This window comes from Tamandua tetradactyla (assembly GCF_023851605.1).
Source record: "Tamandua tetradactyla isolate mTamTet1 chromosome 22 unlocalized genomic scaffold, mTamTet1.pri SUPER_22_unloc_3, whole genome shotgun sequence".
NCBI classification, from domain to species: Eukaryota; Metazoa; Chordata; class Mammalia; order Pilosa; family Myrmecophagidae; genus Tamandua; species Tamandua tetradactyla.
The window spans coordinates 91,400-104,790 of NW_027518253.1; the positions used below are offsets into that span (position 1 = coordinate 91,400).

A 13,391-nucleotide genomic window follows, 5' to 3' on the forward strand; every position below is an offset into this window, starting at 1 on the left:
GTGTGTGTGTGTGTGTGTAGGATATGTTGGAATTCTCTGTATGCGGTTTGTGCTATTTTTGTAACTGTCCTGTAAGTTTGAATGCATTTCAAAATTAAAAATTATGAAAAAAGAGCAAAAGGGGAAGACCTGGCTGGGACAGAATGAGGGACAATTTATCCTCTGAGAGAGGTAAAAAATAATGACAGACATAGAACAAATAAATCTGTAAAAGGACCAGGGGTGGGGAAGAAGTGGTGTTGGAATTTAGAGGAAGCATGCTAGGCCTCAGTTTTTCCCTTAAGAGGGAAACTCAGTGAGAGTCAGCTCTTTGGGGCAAGGATTTTGTTTATTCACCTAATAGCCTCTAGCAAATTGCCTTTCACAAGATATATGTTAGATTCTTATTAATTAAATGTCCAGTGAGCTTTTTTGTTTATTGAATTTCTTGCCTTCACTTAGGTTCAGTGACAAAATTAAAGTAATAATGAAAATATATGCTTTTATGATACTTTATACTTCCTATAATTTAAGAGGACACCAAATAGCCCATTTTTAAGCAGTCTTTGCCAGGGGAATTCATAGTAACACCTGGTGACATTATAATATGGACATATGTTTCATGGTGTTGTTCCCAAGACTAAACAGCACTTCTTAACTATAAGGTCTCTTAAATATTTTGGTGTCATGGACTTTAGAAGTATTAACCTCTACACCCCTTCAATAATTGATCCAAGGGATTGATGCCAATATTCATTTGCCTTCAAAGTTGTCTGTCAAGAATAGAGATGAAATGTGCTTACAGATTAGTTAATAGTGTATCAGGCACTATACTGAGGCCTAAACTGAAGAAAACAATTGTCAATCTAACCACCATTCCCAGTCAATGAGACTTTAGGTGAGGGAACTGTTTTCTCAATAAAAGTGAGGTTTTTTTTCTTATTAGCATTATATATCAAATTGCTTCCTAAATACAGAAATCTTTTTTTTTAACAAAATAGAGACATGGTTCTCTCTTTCCAGTTGATTATGAAGCTACTTAATTTTATCCATATATATGCTGTGAAAAAATGTGCAAAAAGAAATCATTTATCCTTTCAGATATGGGGGAATGACATCCCATGAGAGACCTAAGGATGAGTGTTGAGGTCAGTGGTATTCCAGGCCAGATCGGTCAGCTGGTGCCTCTGCTGCAGCATGTTCCCCACTGCCACTCATCACTGCACATGTCACTGCACCTCTGGGAATAAAAAGAGCAATCAATTTCTATTCACAAAAATCCTTTTGATACCTACCTAGCAGGGAGATGTCATGATCACAAAGAAGGTTTTCCCAGGGTGAGGCTTATCCATTGCCTTTCAGATGTGCTGACCCCTATGATTTCCCCAAATGTGGGAAACTTGACTGCAAATCAGTGGTAGTGGGGGACTGCATTCGCACTCTTCTCTATTAAAAAAATTGGTTGGATAATATGACTTGGTAAAAATAAAAATGTTTATGTGAATGGCTTTCTATTTTTCTTTTTTTAATAATAAATATGAATAGTATCAAAGCAGGGTTAATTTTCCTACTGCTGCTGAGTCAGTGGTTGGCAGACTATAATCTGGGCTATCGCCAGTCAGGGGTCTGTTTTTTATACAGCCCTCAAACCAGGAATGGTTCTTACATTTTTAAAGGGTGGTAAAAAGAAAAACCAAACAAGCAAAGAATATGCGAGAGAAGATGGCCCACAGACTCTAAAAACCATACAGTATCTGACGTTCATAGAAAAAGTATGCCAATCTTTGTACTAAATCAACCAAATAAACTCCCTAAGCTCAAACTGAAAGTGTAAAAGCATGCAATATATGATCTCAATAAAGAAAAATAGAAAAATATCAAATATTTTAATCTAAGATTTGAGGAAAAAATGTCAGGATTTCTAATACTTAAACATAATTACCTCAACTTGACCTTAAGATACGCACGTGCATACACACACACACACACATACACACACACATACACACATGAACTTTTAACACTATACAAATAACATCTAATTTCAGCAAGGATCCTTATTTGGTAGTGATAAATCTATTTCTAGTATTGTGCTACTCACCAGTTTCATTTACATTTACAAAAAAACCACTACAACATAAGAGAAATGCATAACACAAATGCATATTCAGGCTGATTTCCAATGATGTTGGTTTTAAGCATATAAAAAGCACATACTTATGAGCTCTGAATGAACAGATAGATTCTACATCAATAGAGGTACTCCTAAATAAGAGAGAAAAGATAATTTTTACCATTCTAATATTCAGTAGTGAACACCATGACAGAATATCTGTCATAAAATCACCTCTAGAAAACTATGGTAACATATAATTTTCAATTACTGGATATATAAGAAAACTTACCTAACACCATATTTTCATGGCTTCAAAAACAAGATCTTTATTTAGTAATAAAATCCTGTTAGAGATCTTTTCCACATGGCCATAATCTGTTTGACTAAATGGAGACAGCCTCACCCAGGGAAAACAACATGGTCTTTGAGGGCAGAAAGTTCTGATTTCAATTTCCAGTTCTACTATTATCTAATAAATGATTTAATATTTCAAAATTTTGAATTTCTCTATGCTTAAAGCAAAGCAAAGAAAGTGACAACACTAAACCTTTAGTGTTTAGTCATTTAGTCATAAGAACTGACTAAATGGCATTCTATAAGTGAAACAGCCTGGCATGTGCACACAGTAGGATTTTAATAAACAGTACCTTCATTTCCTTGTCTTTCAGGAAAGTTAATATGTCTATGGTTGACACCATAGAAGCTGTCCAAGCCACTAGTTTATTCATTGCTCAGAATGTCACCAGGGATACACTTACAGTACTTACAACTGGTTAGGAGGATTGTTAATGAAAGCTGGATTTACAGCCAGTACTTGTCATTTTATACATTGTGCTGCAGTTATTTACAGGCAGATGCTGTCCTTGCTCAAGTCACTTCCATGTTTAAAGGTCAGGAGTAAAATAGGCCACTGTTATTTACATGTGAAGGTGTTATTACTAAGCTCCCTTCAGCAGGTAAATTTTTTCAATGTTTTAAAAATTTTTAGTAAAGAATATATGATGACATTCATATTTTATAGTCTAATATGATACTCACTGTGACCAAAGAACTAGCAAGACAAAAGGCACATTTACGGGAGGAAACAATTTTTCTTTGCTGAACACACTTGATTCGTACAAGGATAAATTTGGTTTTAGCAAAGTGTGGTTGAGCTATCTGGGGTAGACTGATCAATCAAGTATTTTATCTACCCTATATATGACTCACAGTAGGAATGTCACTGATCTCTTTTAAACTGGGAAATAGAGGTCATTCATCAGGAGTAAAATTTCTCTAATTCCATCTGATGTTCAGTTGCACTCTTGTAACAGCTGAGTCTGATGCTGAGGGAGGGCTCTTGCTGGTAGATGCTGGATTCTGGGCCATGTGACCCAGGAGAGGAGAGAAGTTCCAATAAGGACCCCACTGAAGGGATAAGGGGCAGCTGGCAGCCAATGAAAGGGCTTGCACTAATTTGTGTCTGGCCAAGGGAAGTACTAACAGCTCAGTGATGGCAATGTCTTTCACTGTAGACACGCTGGTGAGTATGGAAAGTACCCAAAGTCTCAAGGCCAAAATACAAGGTGAGAGAGAGATGAAAACCTTATCCTCCCTTCCTTCCACCCAGAAGTCCAAATCTACTAAACAAAGGGGGTAGGGGGCCTAAGGTTTTTAAATACACCTATACCTGTTTACAGGAAAAGTAGAACCTTCAGTAAAGAAAAGAAGCTTCCCAAATATGACTACAATGAATATTAACAAACCCTGGGCAAACCATCCACTGATGTCACTTCTTCCTGAGACTCAGTTATCCAATCTAACATTAGGTTGAGAGAATGGAGGGGAAAATACTCTAAATCACATGACATGATGAAGAAGGAAGAACTAGAACAGATACTTGGGAAATTTAATAGCAAGTAAAGAATAAGTATTTTTCTATTGGAAAAATGATAATTATAATATTTAAGGTTATGGTAGAATATTTTCATTTTTTGGCTGCGGCAGTTTTCTGCAAATTCCACATTTTTAATGTGTGATCCTCTGTTGCTGTTATTCAAATGGCTTAATTGGGTGGAAAGCAAGGGCTCAAATACCATTAAAGTGAATTCTTAAGGTAAATCATCTTCTTCAGTGCATCTTTATTGTTTGTTATCAAAGAAACAAACAAAAAAAGATACTTAAATATTTAGTTGAGGACAGAAAGACAACTATATTTCAACATTAATTCTTGCTGATTTTTCAGTAAATGATCACGTTACAATTTTCGAAACAATAAAAATTTTGAATTTATATAACTAAAACAAATAGGCAACATTAACAATATGCCAACAGTAGTTTCCTTTGAAGAAATACAAATGTGTAATAAGAAAACAATTAATAAAACTCAATATAATAAGAGGATCAGATAGTTTAATAATGCATAATAGATAATGAATAGGATTATTTTTAAAAGATAATTAAGTTCAACCTAAATTATACTACAGAAAATAGTTTTGGGTAAGAGTTGAAAAAATGTTATCTTTAAAACTGCTAACATTTTAGAATACAGCCATACTTTTGAGATTATAATACTTTATAACACAAGCTAAATTTTCTTCAGTTCTATTTTATATGATGTGCTAGTTTGAAAGGATGTATGTACCCTTGAAAAGCCATGTTTTATCCTAATCCCATTTTGTAAAGGCAGTCATTTCTTCTAATCCCTATTTAGTACTTGTCATGGTTAGGGACATGTGTCAACTTGGCCAAATTGTGGTACCTGCTTATCTGGTTGGGTAAGAGCTGGCTTGTCTTTTGCTATGAGGAAATTTCACAGAATTAGATCATGTTCATGTCAGCTGCATCCACAGCTGATTCCATTTGTAATCAGCCAAAGGAGAGTGTCTTCTACAATGAGTGATGCTTAATCTAATCACAGGAAACCTTTTAAGGGGGATTCAGAGGAGACAGATTCCATTCCTGCTATGGCTGGTGAGCTTCTCCTGTGGAGTTCATCCAAACCCTCCATTGGAGTCATCAGCTTCACAGCCTGCTCTGTGGATTTTGGACTCTGCATTCCTGTGGTCATGTGAGACACTTTTATAAATTTTATATTTGCAAGTGTTCCCTGTTCATTCTGTTTCTCTAGAGAATTCTAACTAATACAGTACTGTATGTTTAAAGCTGTAATTAGATCATCTCCCTGGAGATGTGACTCAATCAAGAGTGGTTGTTAAACTATATTAGGTAGAGATGTGTCTCCACCCATTCAGGTGGGTCTTGATTAGTTTATTGGAATCCTATAAAAGAGGAAACATTTTGAAGTAAGTGAGAGATTCAGAGAGCAGATAATGCTGCAGCACCATGAAGCAGAGAGTCCACCAGCCAGAAACCTTTGTAGATGAAGAAGGAAAATGCCTCCTGGTGAGATTCATGAAACAGGAAGCCAGGAGAGAAAGCTAGCAGATGATTCTGTGTTCTCCATATGCCCTTCAGATGAGAGAGAAACCCTGACCATGCTCACCATGTGCCTTTCCAGATGAGAGAGAAACTCTGAACTCCATCGGCCTTCTGAAACCAAGGTATCTTTCTCTGGATGCCTTTGACTGGACATACCTATAGGCTTGTTTTAATTGGGACATTTTCTTGGCCTTAGAACTGTAAACTAGCAACTTACTAAATTCCCCTTTTAAAAAAAAACCATTCCATTCCTGGTATATTGCATTCTGGGAGCTAGCAAACTAGAACACAAAACAAAAAGCACTTACTAAAACAGATCATTGAATTGGTATCAAATTTCATTAACTGGAAGGAGAAAACATTAAAATTGAAAGAAACAATCATTGGAAATTATACAAAATAGAATCCTTTGGTATGGCAGGTTGAATTGTGTACCCCAGAAAAACATGTTCTTGAGCTAAATCAATTCCTGTGGTTGTAAACCATTGTGGATACAACATTTTGAAGATGTTCTTTTCAGTCAGGGTGTACCCAACTGAATCAGGCTGAGTCTTACTCCTGTTTTTGGAGGTCCTATGGAGAAATCCACAGAGAGAAAGCCACATGAAGAGCCAGAAACTGGACATCTTTGGGAACCTGCAAGAGAAGGGAGAGAACATCACTGTGCTTTGGGAAAGCCAAGGAACCCCAAAGATTGCAAGCCCACCAGAACATCATGGTGTTCAGGGAGTAAACAGCACCTTGCTGATGCATTGATTTGGGACTTTTCCTAGCCTCAAAACCATGAGCCAATAAATTCCCATTGTTTAAGCTAACCCATTTTTATGGTATTTGTTTTCATAGCTGGGAAACTAAGACAACTGATAAATTTAAAACACCATCATATTCCTTTTTTTCTATGGTAACTCCATTTCAACAACTGAAAAAATGCACTCACCATTTTCCCCATGACAACCAACAAAATAACTAAAGAAATAGCCAGTGTTTGACTTTATACCAGCACCATGCATGAACCCCTCATACTCTAAGGTTAAGCAAGAGTGGGAAAGTATAGGTAACACACTGGAGAAATATCACCAAAACACCAATAATAAAAGACAATACTAAAACAACAATATTAATAATAAGTGCAATATTTACCATTATTCACTGCTTCAAATATTATTCAAAGCATTTTACATATATTAACTTACTTAGTCCTCACAACAATCTCTACTTTACAGATTAGATTTCCAAAGCCCCATGTGGTGACAAAAGGCCAGTCCAGCCAATAGCTGACAAAAATCTGAGGCCTGCCAACAACCACATGGGTGAGCTTGAAAGTAGACACCTGAGGTTGAACCTCTGTGGGGCCTTGGCCAATGTCTTGGTTGTAACTTCATGACAGACCTTAAGCCAAAACCACCCAGCTAAGCTGCTTCTGGATTTCTGACCCACAGGAACTATGAGATAAATAATTGTTGTTTAGAGCTGTTAATAAGCTTTGAGGCAATTTGTTATGCAGCAAAAGGTTACTTATATGCTTAATAAAACTAGGAAGTACTTTTGGAAACAGAAAGACAGACAAAACATCAAGTTTTCTAGCCATTAAGAACTAAGAAAACAAATGGGTTTCTTCTAGGTAGATGACTAAGTTCCATTAAATGCCAGGCAACCTCTTTGTAGGGTTAGGTTAGAGAAACAAAAGTTTCTAACAGTAAGTAGAACAGCAGTACTAAATATAAAAATGGAGAATCAACAAAACACTGAAGAAATAGTGGGTCAGGATTTAAGCGAGGACAGAAATCTAAGGAGATGAGCCTGGTATTTAGAATTTTTTCTGCTGAGGGTATTTTTACCGACTCTAGAGGGGATGGCTGAGTCAGGGAGCAGGGCTTCTTATTGCCTGACAGGGCTGGGGGTAGACAGATTAATGTCCAGGACTTGCAAAGAGAATGGGGCTTTGTGAGCCATCTTGCTCTGACTTTTGATTCTAAAGGCTGCCTCTGAGAGTCAGGGTGAACTGTAGAAGACAGACCCTCAAAGGCTCTGTTTGGGAGCATATCAAAAAGTGAAAATGGAATGAGATGGTCTCAGATTTCTAGAGGTTCCAGAAACCTGAGAGAAGCAAAGTAAAGTTTATTCTCTCCAGGAAAATATAACTAGGCCTCAAGTTATTTCTAAAAAGAACTAGTCCTCAAGTTATTTCTACAGGCAATTTTTAAAATATAGTTATTGGAACATAATAAAAATAACCATTCACATTAGAAGATAAAACAATATATCTAAGGAAAAAAAGAAAAAAAAACAAGCAGAAACCACACATAATGGTAACAGAACTACAGAATTTCTGATTAAACTTTAAAATGATCAAGGTTACTATGTTCAAGAGCTAAAAGGACAAATGAGAAATTTGGAAGAAATCCCTAAAAAAATAAAATAAAATAAAATAAATGGAAATTCTAAAAGTGAAAAATAAGATAACCAAAATTAAAATCGCAATGGATTGGGTTTAACTACTGATTACACATAACCTAAGAGTGAACTGGAAGATAGGGTACTAAAAAAAAAAATAGATTGAAGCCTGGAAAGCCAAACAGATGGAAAATAGAGAATAGAAGGGATAGGGAACACAAACGATATAGAAGGATATAGAAAGAATGGCCAATGTGTGTAATAGTTAGGTTCAGGTATCAATTTGGTCAGGTGGTGGTTGTAAAGTTGTTCTGCTACTGTGGACTTAAATCATCAGCATGTGAAATTCATCTATGGCTGGTTACATCTGTGGTCAGTGAAGGGGAGAAGTCTTCCAACATGGGAGAGGCTTAAAAGCAGGAGTCAGAAGAGAGGAGTTCAGACCCACAAGTTTGGAGATACAGAAAGGAATCACCCCAGGGAAAGCCATTTGAGACCTGAAGCCAGGAGGGAAGGCTAACAGATGCAGCCATGTGCCTTTCCATGTGACAGAGCAATCTATTTGAAAGACAGCAACAAACTACATAAATTTGTGATTAAATAAATCCCCTTTATAAAAGCCAGTCCATTTCTGGTGTACTGAATTCCAGCAGCATAGCAATGTGTAACTAAAGTTCCCAAAGGAGACTAGAGAGAGCTGTGAAAAGTAGTATTTAAATAAAAATAACTGAGAAATTTCCAAAACTGATGAAATATATCAAGCCAAGAAGGCAGGTCTAAGAACTTCAAGATTGAATTTAAAAAATATACTTGACTGACAACCAGGACATGGGAGCATATTACTCAGAGAAAAAAACAGATTACCATTGCATGGCAGTTGTTACATGACTGATAGAGTTTGATTTCAGCAGAAAACAATAAAAGTAAAAAAAGATGATGAAAAAAAGATATTTAGAATGCTTTAAAAAAAGAAGAAAACCCTGCCAACTAGAATATCCAGAGATAATATGTAACCCAGCTCTGGAGAAATAAAGACAATTTAACAAAATTGCAATCTGAGAGGATTGAGCATAAGTAGCCCTTCACTAAATTCAAAGTGTTCTTTGGGAAAAATGAAAGTTATTCCAGATGAACACTCAGACATGCAGGAAAGAATGAAAGAAAAGGTAAGCATATGGAATACAGACTTTACAAACCAAACAGGGATATATAGAGAAGTAAAATATATAACAAGAATGACATACAAGTCATGAAAGTTAAATAGAGTTATAAAGGCACTAAGTTCTTTGCATATTAAATTTTGATAAGGATGTATATGGTAATTTCTAAGGCAACCATGAAAAGAATAACAAAAGAGTACATATAGGGATACCACCTGTATATACTTTGCAGATGGGACCCTATTCAGAAGCACCCAGGGAAGGGATGCCTGGAAGCCAGGCTTTGGACTTGCCTTTTCAGCATAAGTGTAGTGGTGTGGCAGTGGTTCAGTAAGTCGACTGGTGATCAGAACATAGTTTTCAAAGTCTTACATTGATATGTGCTCTGCAGTTGGACTTGCTTCCAGGGAAGGTGATAGCAAACTCTTAAAGAAACTGCTCAAAAAGGGATGTCGAAGTTGATGCAGTAAATAACACAGAATGGATAGCAGTTCATGAAACAGCATATCACAACTCTATAGAATGTTTACAGATGTGAATTCATCTGAAAACTACATTAAGACAAGACTTTTGAGGGTTTCTACTGTGAACTGCATCTCATTGCAATTCAAGGACACTAGAAGAACAAGCAGATGATTTTAGAAACTAGAGCAGATCCTAAAAAAACTTTTTTATAAGAAATCATGCCACTGTTTTTAGTTGTTTTTCCACAGCTAAAATAGATGTGTTAAAAGCTATTGCTTCAACATGGAGCAAATGTTAGTGGATCTCATTCTATGTGTGTAAAGAAACACCTGGTCCCAAGCCTCTTTTCAGGAAAATACTGAGATCATAAAATTGCTGTGTCAAAAGGAACAAATAATGAATGCCAAGATGACTTTAGAATCACACTTCTATTTGTGGCTGCTCAATATGGCAAGCTAGAAAACTTGTGCATACTTATTTCATTGGGTACAAATGTCAATTGTCAAGCCTTGGACAATGCTAATCCTGATCTTCAGCAGGTAGATGCCTATTCATGCAGTTGCACAAATGGGCCATTAAACATCTTGGACTTGTTAGTACCATTTACTAACCAGGTCTGTGACATTGGGGCAGACAAAGTAAACCCTGGGTATTCAGCAGTATTTGGAGTGCATGAAGATTGCCTAGAAACATTACCCCAGAATGGCTACAGTCCAGATGCCCAGATGTGCCTCATGTTTGGAGTCAGTTCTCCTAAGTATACAGCTTTCTGAAAGGACTGTGAGTTCTTTGGAATTGTGAATATTCTTCTGAAATATGCAGCCCAGCTATATGAGCTTCATTTGCATACTACCTAAAGTATGAGACATTTTCAGTATTCTGTTACTTTTTGAAGAAGGGTTGTCCATTGTTGACATGGAACCATACATCTGAATTTATGAATCATGCAATTAAAGCACAAAGAAAATATATAGAGTGATTGTAAACTCTCCTGCTTGCTGGGCTTGACCTACTGAATCTACTATGCAGTTCTTGTATTGACTTAGCAACAACACTGATGTGAATGTTTACAAACTGGGCCTTCCAGTAAAAAATATAAAAATATTAAAAGCCTCACTTATGTTACTTTATTGCCAGCATGTTTTTATGTCATAATATTGACTTGCTTGACCATATTCTGTCTATTATATTAGTGAATAGTAATGCTGCTTCTAGTGCTTAATATAGTATGTTTCCAATGATTCTGTGTTTTACTGGTGCTGGGAGTCAGAGTGGATGTGTATTCAACTCTGGGTTTGAATCTTTTATTAGTATTATTTTATTATTTGAGATTCAATCTCTCTTATGTTACAAGTTTTCCCTATCTTGTCATATTCCATTCTCATCTCTTAATTCAGTTACTTTTATGAAGGAATTAATGTTCATTGGCTTTCCATATGTAAATCCAGGGATGATTTTTTTTAAATAATGTAGAAAATCAATTATTTTGCTATTTTATTTTTCTGGAATCCCTTTATACTCTTCACAAAAGACTACATTTCCAGTTTGCAAATGTAGGAACAGATTGTTACCTCTGACACATGTGGAGCTGAAAAAATTAGGTAAATATGGACATAAATGAACATTTTACCATCTTTAGAATCTAACCAGGAGACTGTGAGGAGCAATCTTTTATTATTTTTTAAGAAAAAAATCTGTATTCCTGAGATACTTTGTCCAATTCAAGATTCAATCTCCATTCAGTCCCAGAATTAGAAAGCAATTTTGATCCTATGAGGCAATGACAGCCAGTTCTATTAATATTAGTGAATTTCCTTTAAAAAAAAATCTATATGGATCATCAAACACTTCATGAAACACAGATCTCAGAGTTCTGAGTTAATGAGGTGCTGCCTGGCTGGTTTTACAGTTGCCTAATCTGCATCTAGAGTCTGGAAGAAGTAAACACTGTATTGGGTGAGCTGTGGGGAAAGTCTGCTGAATAAAATGGAAGCAGAACTGTTATGATGGACAACCAGACAAGGCATCTGAAGGAGGAAGCCTTCTGCCCTGTGGGGATCCTGTCACTTAAAGTAGATGAGAATGGGTCAGCCAGCTCCATCTCTAATAGATCTTTACTGTTTGATAGAAGCAGCAATAAAAGTGGATTGAACGATGGGGGCACTGTAGAGCTCCAGAGGTATCTCTGAACTCTCAGCTCAGATTAGAGCTACAATTCCTGTCTGCGGGTGGAGATTGCAATTGAAAGTGGATGTATAGGCAGAATTCCTACCACGTAGAAATTTTGGTCACCAAGATTACATTAAGTGGGGAGAGGCTGGGGCTTCTGGAGAAGATGGAGGCTTAGTAAGACGCGCGGATATTAGTTCCTCCTCCAGAACAGCTACTAGGGGAGTAGAAACGATACAGAACAGCTCCCGGAGCCACGACAGAGATAAAAAAGACAGCGTACCCCATCCTGGAATGGCTGACTGGCTGAGAGAACCCACTCCGGTGAGATCACCGAGGGACGTGGGCCTCCCCGGGAGGGGCGGTAAGTGGCTGGAGTCCCTCCCTTCCTCCTTCCAGGGCCAGCTGGCATAATTGGGCAGGCGGTCACCACAACCCATGGCGGCTGGTGCCCCCACCACGCGCGGCCCCCGGACCAACCAAGAGAATTGGATTGGAAATCCACAGGCCACGGAGAACGGTGACCAGGGGGGGTCCCTTCCAAACACGTGACTCCCCGGTCCAGCTGGGAACGGTACACTCTCCCAGGCTGCGGCAGCTGGCCCCTCCTGCCATGCTTGGTGCCCTGGGCTGACTAAGAAATTCGGATGGGCACTCTCCCGGGCTGTGGCAGCCAGCAACCCTCCCCGCGTTTGGACCCCCGGGCCGGCTGGCACTCTTCCAAGCTGTTTCAGCTGGCGAACCTCCCCCACGGCAAAAGTTTTCCAAAGTTAAAGGACCCACAGCACGTTTTACTGGTGGGACCCGCAGACAAACGTGTGCCACGAGCGCCACCTACTGGGCAGGATAAGAAAAACAGAACCCAGAGATTTCACAGAAAAATCTTTCAATCTGTTGGGTCCAACACCCAGGGAAATCTGACTAAATGCCCAGATGCCAGCAGAAGATAACGGATCACGCTCAGAAAGTTGAAAATATGGCCCAGTCAAAGGAACAAACCAATAGATCAAATGAGATACAGGAGCTGAGACAACTAATGCTGAATATATGAACAGAAATGGAAAACCTCTTCAAAAATGAAATCGATAAATTGAGGGAGGACATGAAGAAGACATGGGCTGAACAAAAAGAAGAAATGGAAAAACTGAAAAAACAAATCACAGAACTTATGGAAGTTAAGGATAAAATAGAAAAGATGGAAAAAACAATGGATAACTACAATGATAAATTTAAAGAGACAGAAGATAGAATTAGTGAATTGGAGGATGGAATATCTGAATTCCAAAAAGAAACAGAAACTATCGGGAAAAGAATGGAAAAATTTGAACAGGGTATCAGGGAACTCAAGGACAATATGAACCACAAAAATATACGTGTTGTGGGTGTCCCAGAAGGAGAAGAGAAGGGAAAAGGAGGAGAAAAACTAATGGAAGAAATTATCACTGAAAATTTCCCAACTCTTATGAAAGACCTAAAATTACAGATCCAAGAAGTGCAGCGCACCCCAAAGAGATTAGACCCAAATAAGCATTCTCCAAGACACTTACTAGTTAGAATGCCAGAGGTCAAAGAGAAAGAGAGGATCTTGAAAGCAGCAAGAGAAAAGCAATCCATCACATACAAGGGAAACCCAATAAGACTATGTGTAGATTTCTCAGCAGAAGCCATGAAGGCTAGAAGAGAGTGGG

At 37.7% G+C, this 13,391-nt stretch overlaps 1 non-coding gene and 1 pseudogene across 1 annotated transcript; both read left to right on the forward strand.

Annotated features, from left to right (window-relative positions):
* Window positions 1-1,266: 1,266 nt before the first annotated feature.
* LOC143673013 (U1 spliceosomal RNA) lies at window positions 1,267-1,428 on the forward strand. The gene has a single exon (XR_013170139.1). It is a non-coding gene; the product is annotated as a U1 spliceosomal RNA (small nuclear RNA).
* A 7,593-nt stretch (window positions 1,429-9,021) lies between these two features.
* On the forward strand, window positions 9,022-10,597 carry LOC143672969 (ankyrin repeat and SOCS box protein 3 pseudogene; annotated as a pseudogene).
* The last annotated feature ends 2,794 nt before the right edge of the window (window positions 10,598-13,391 follow it).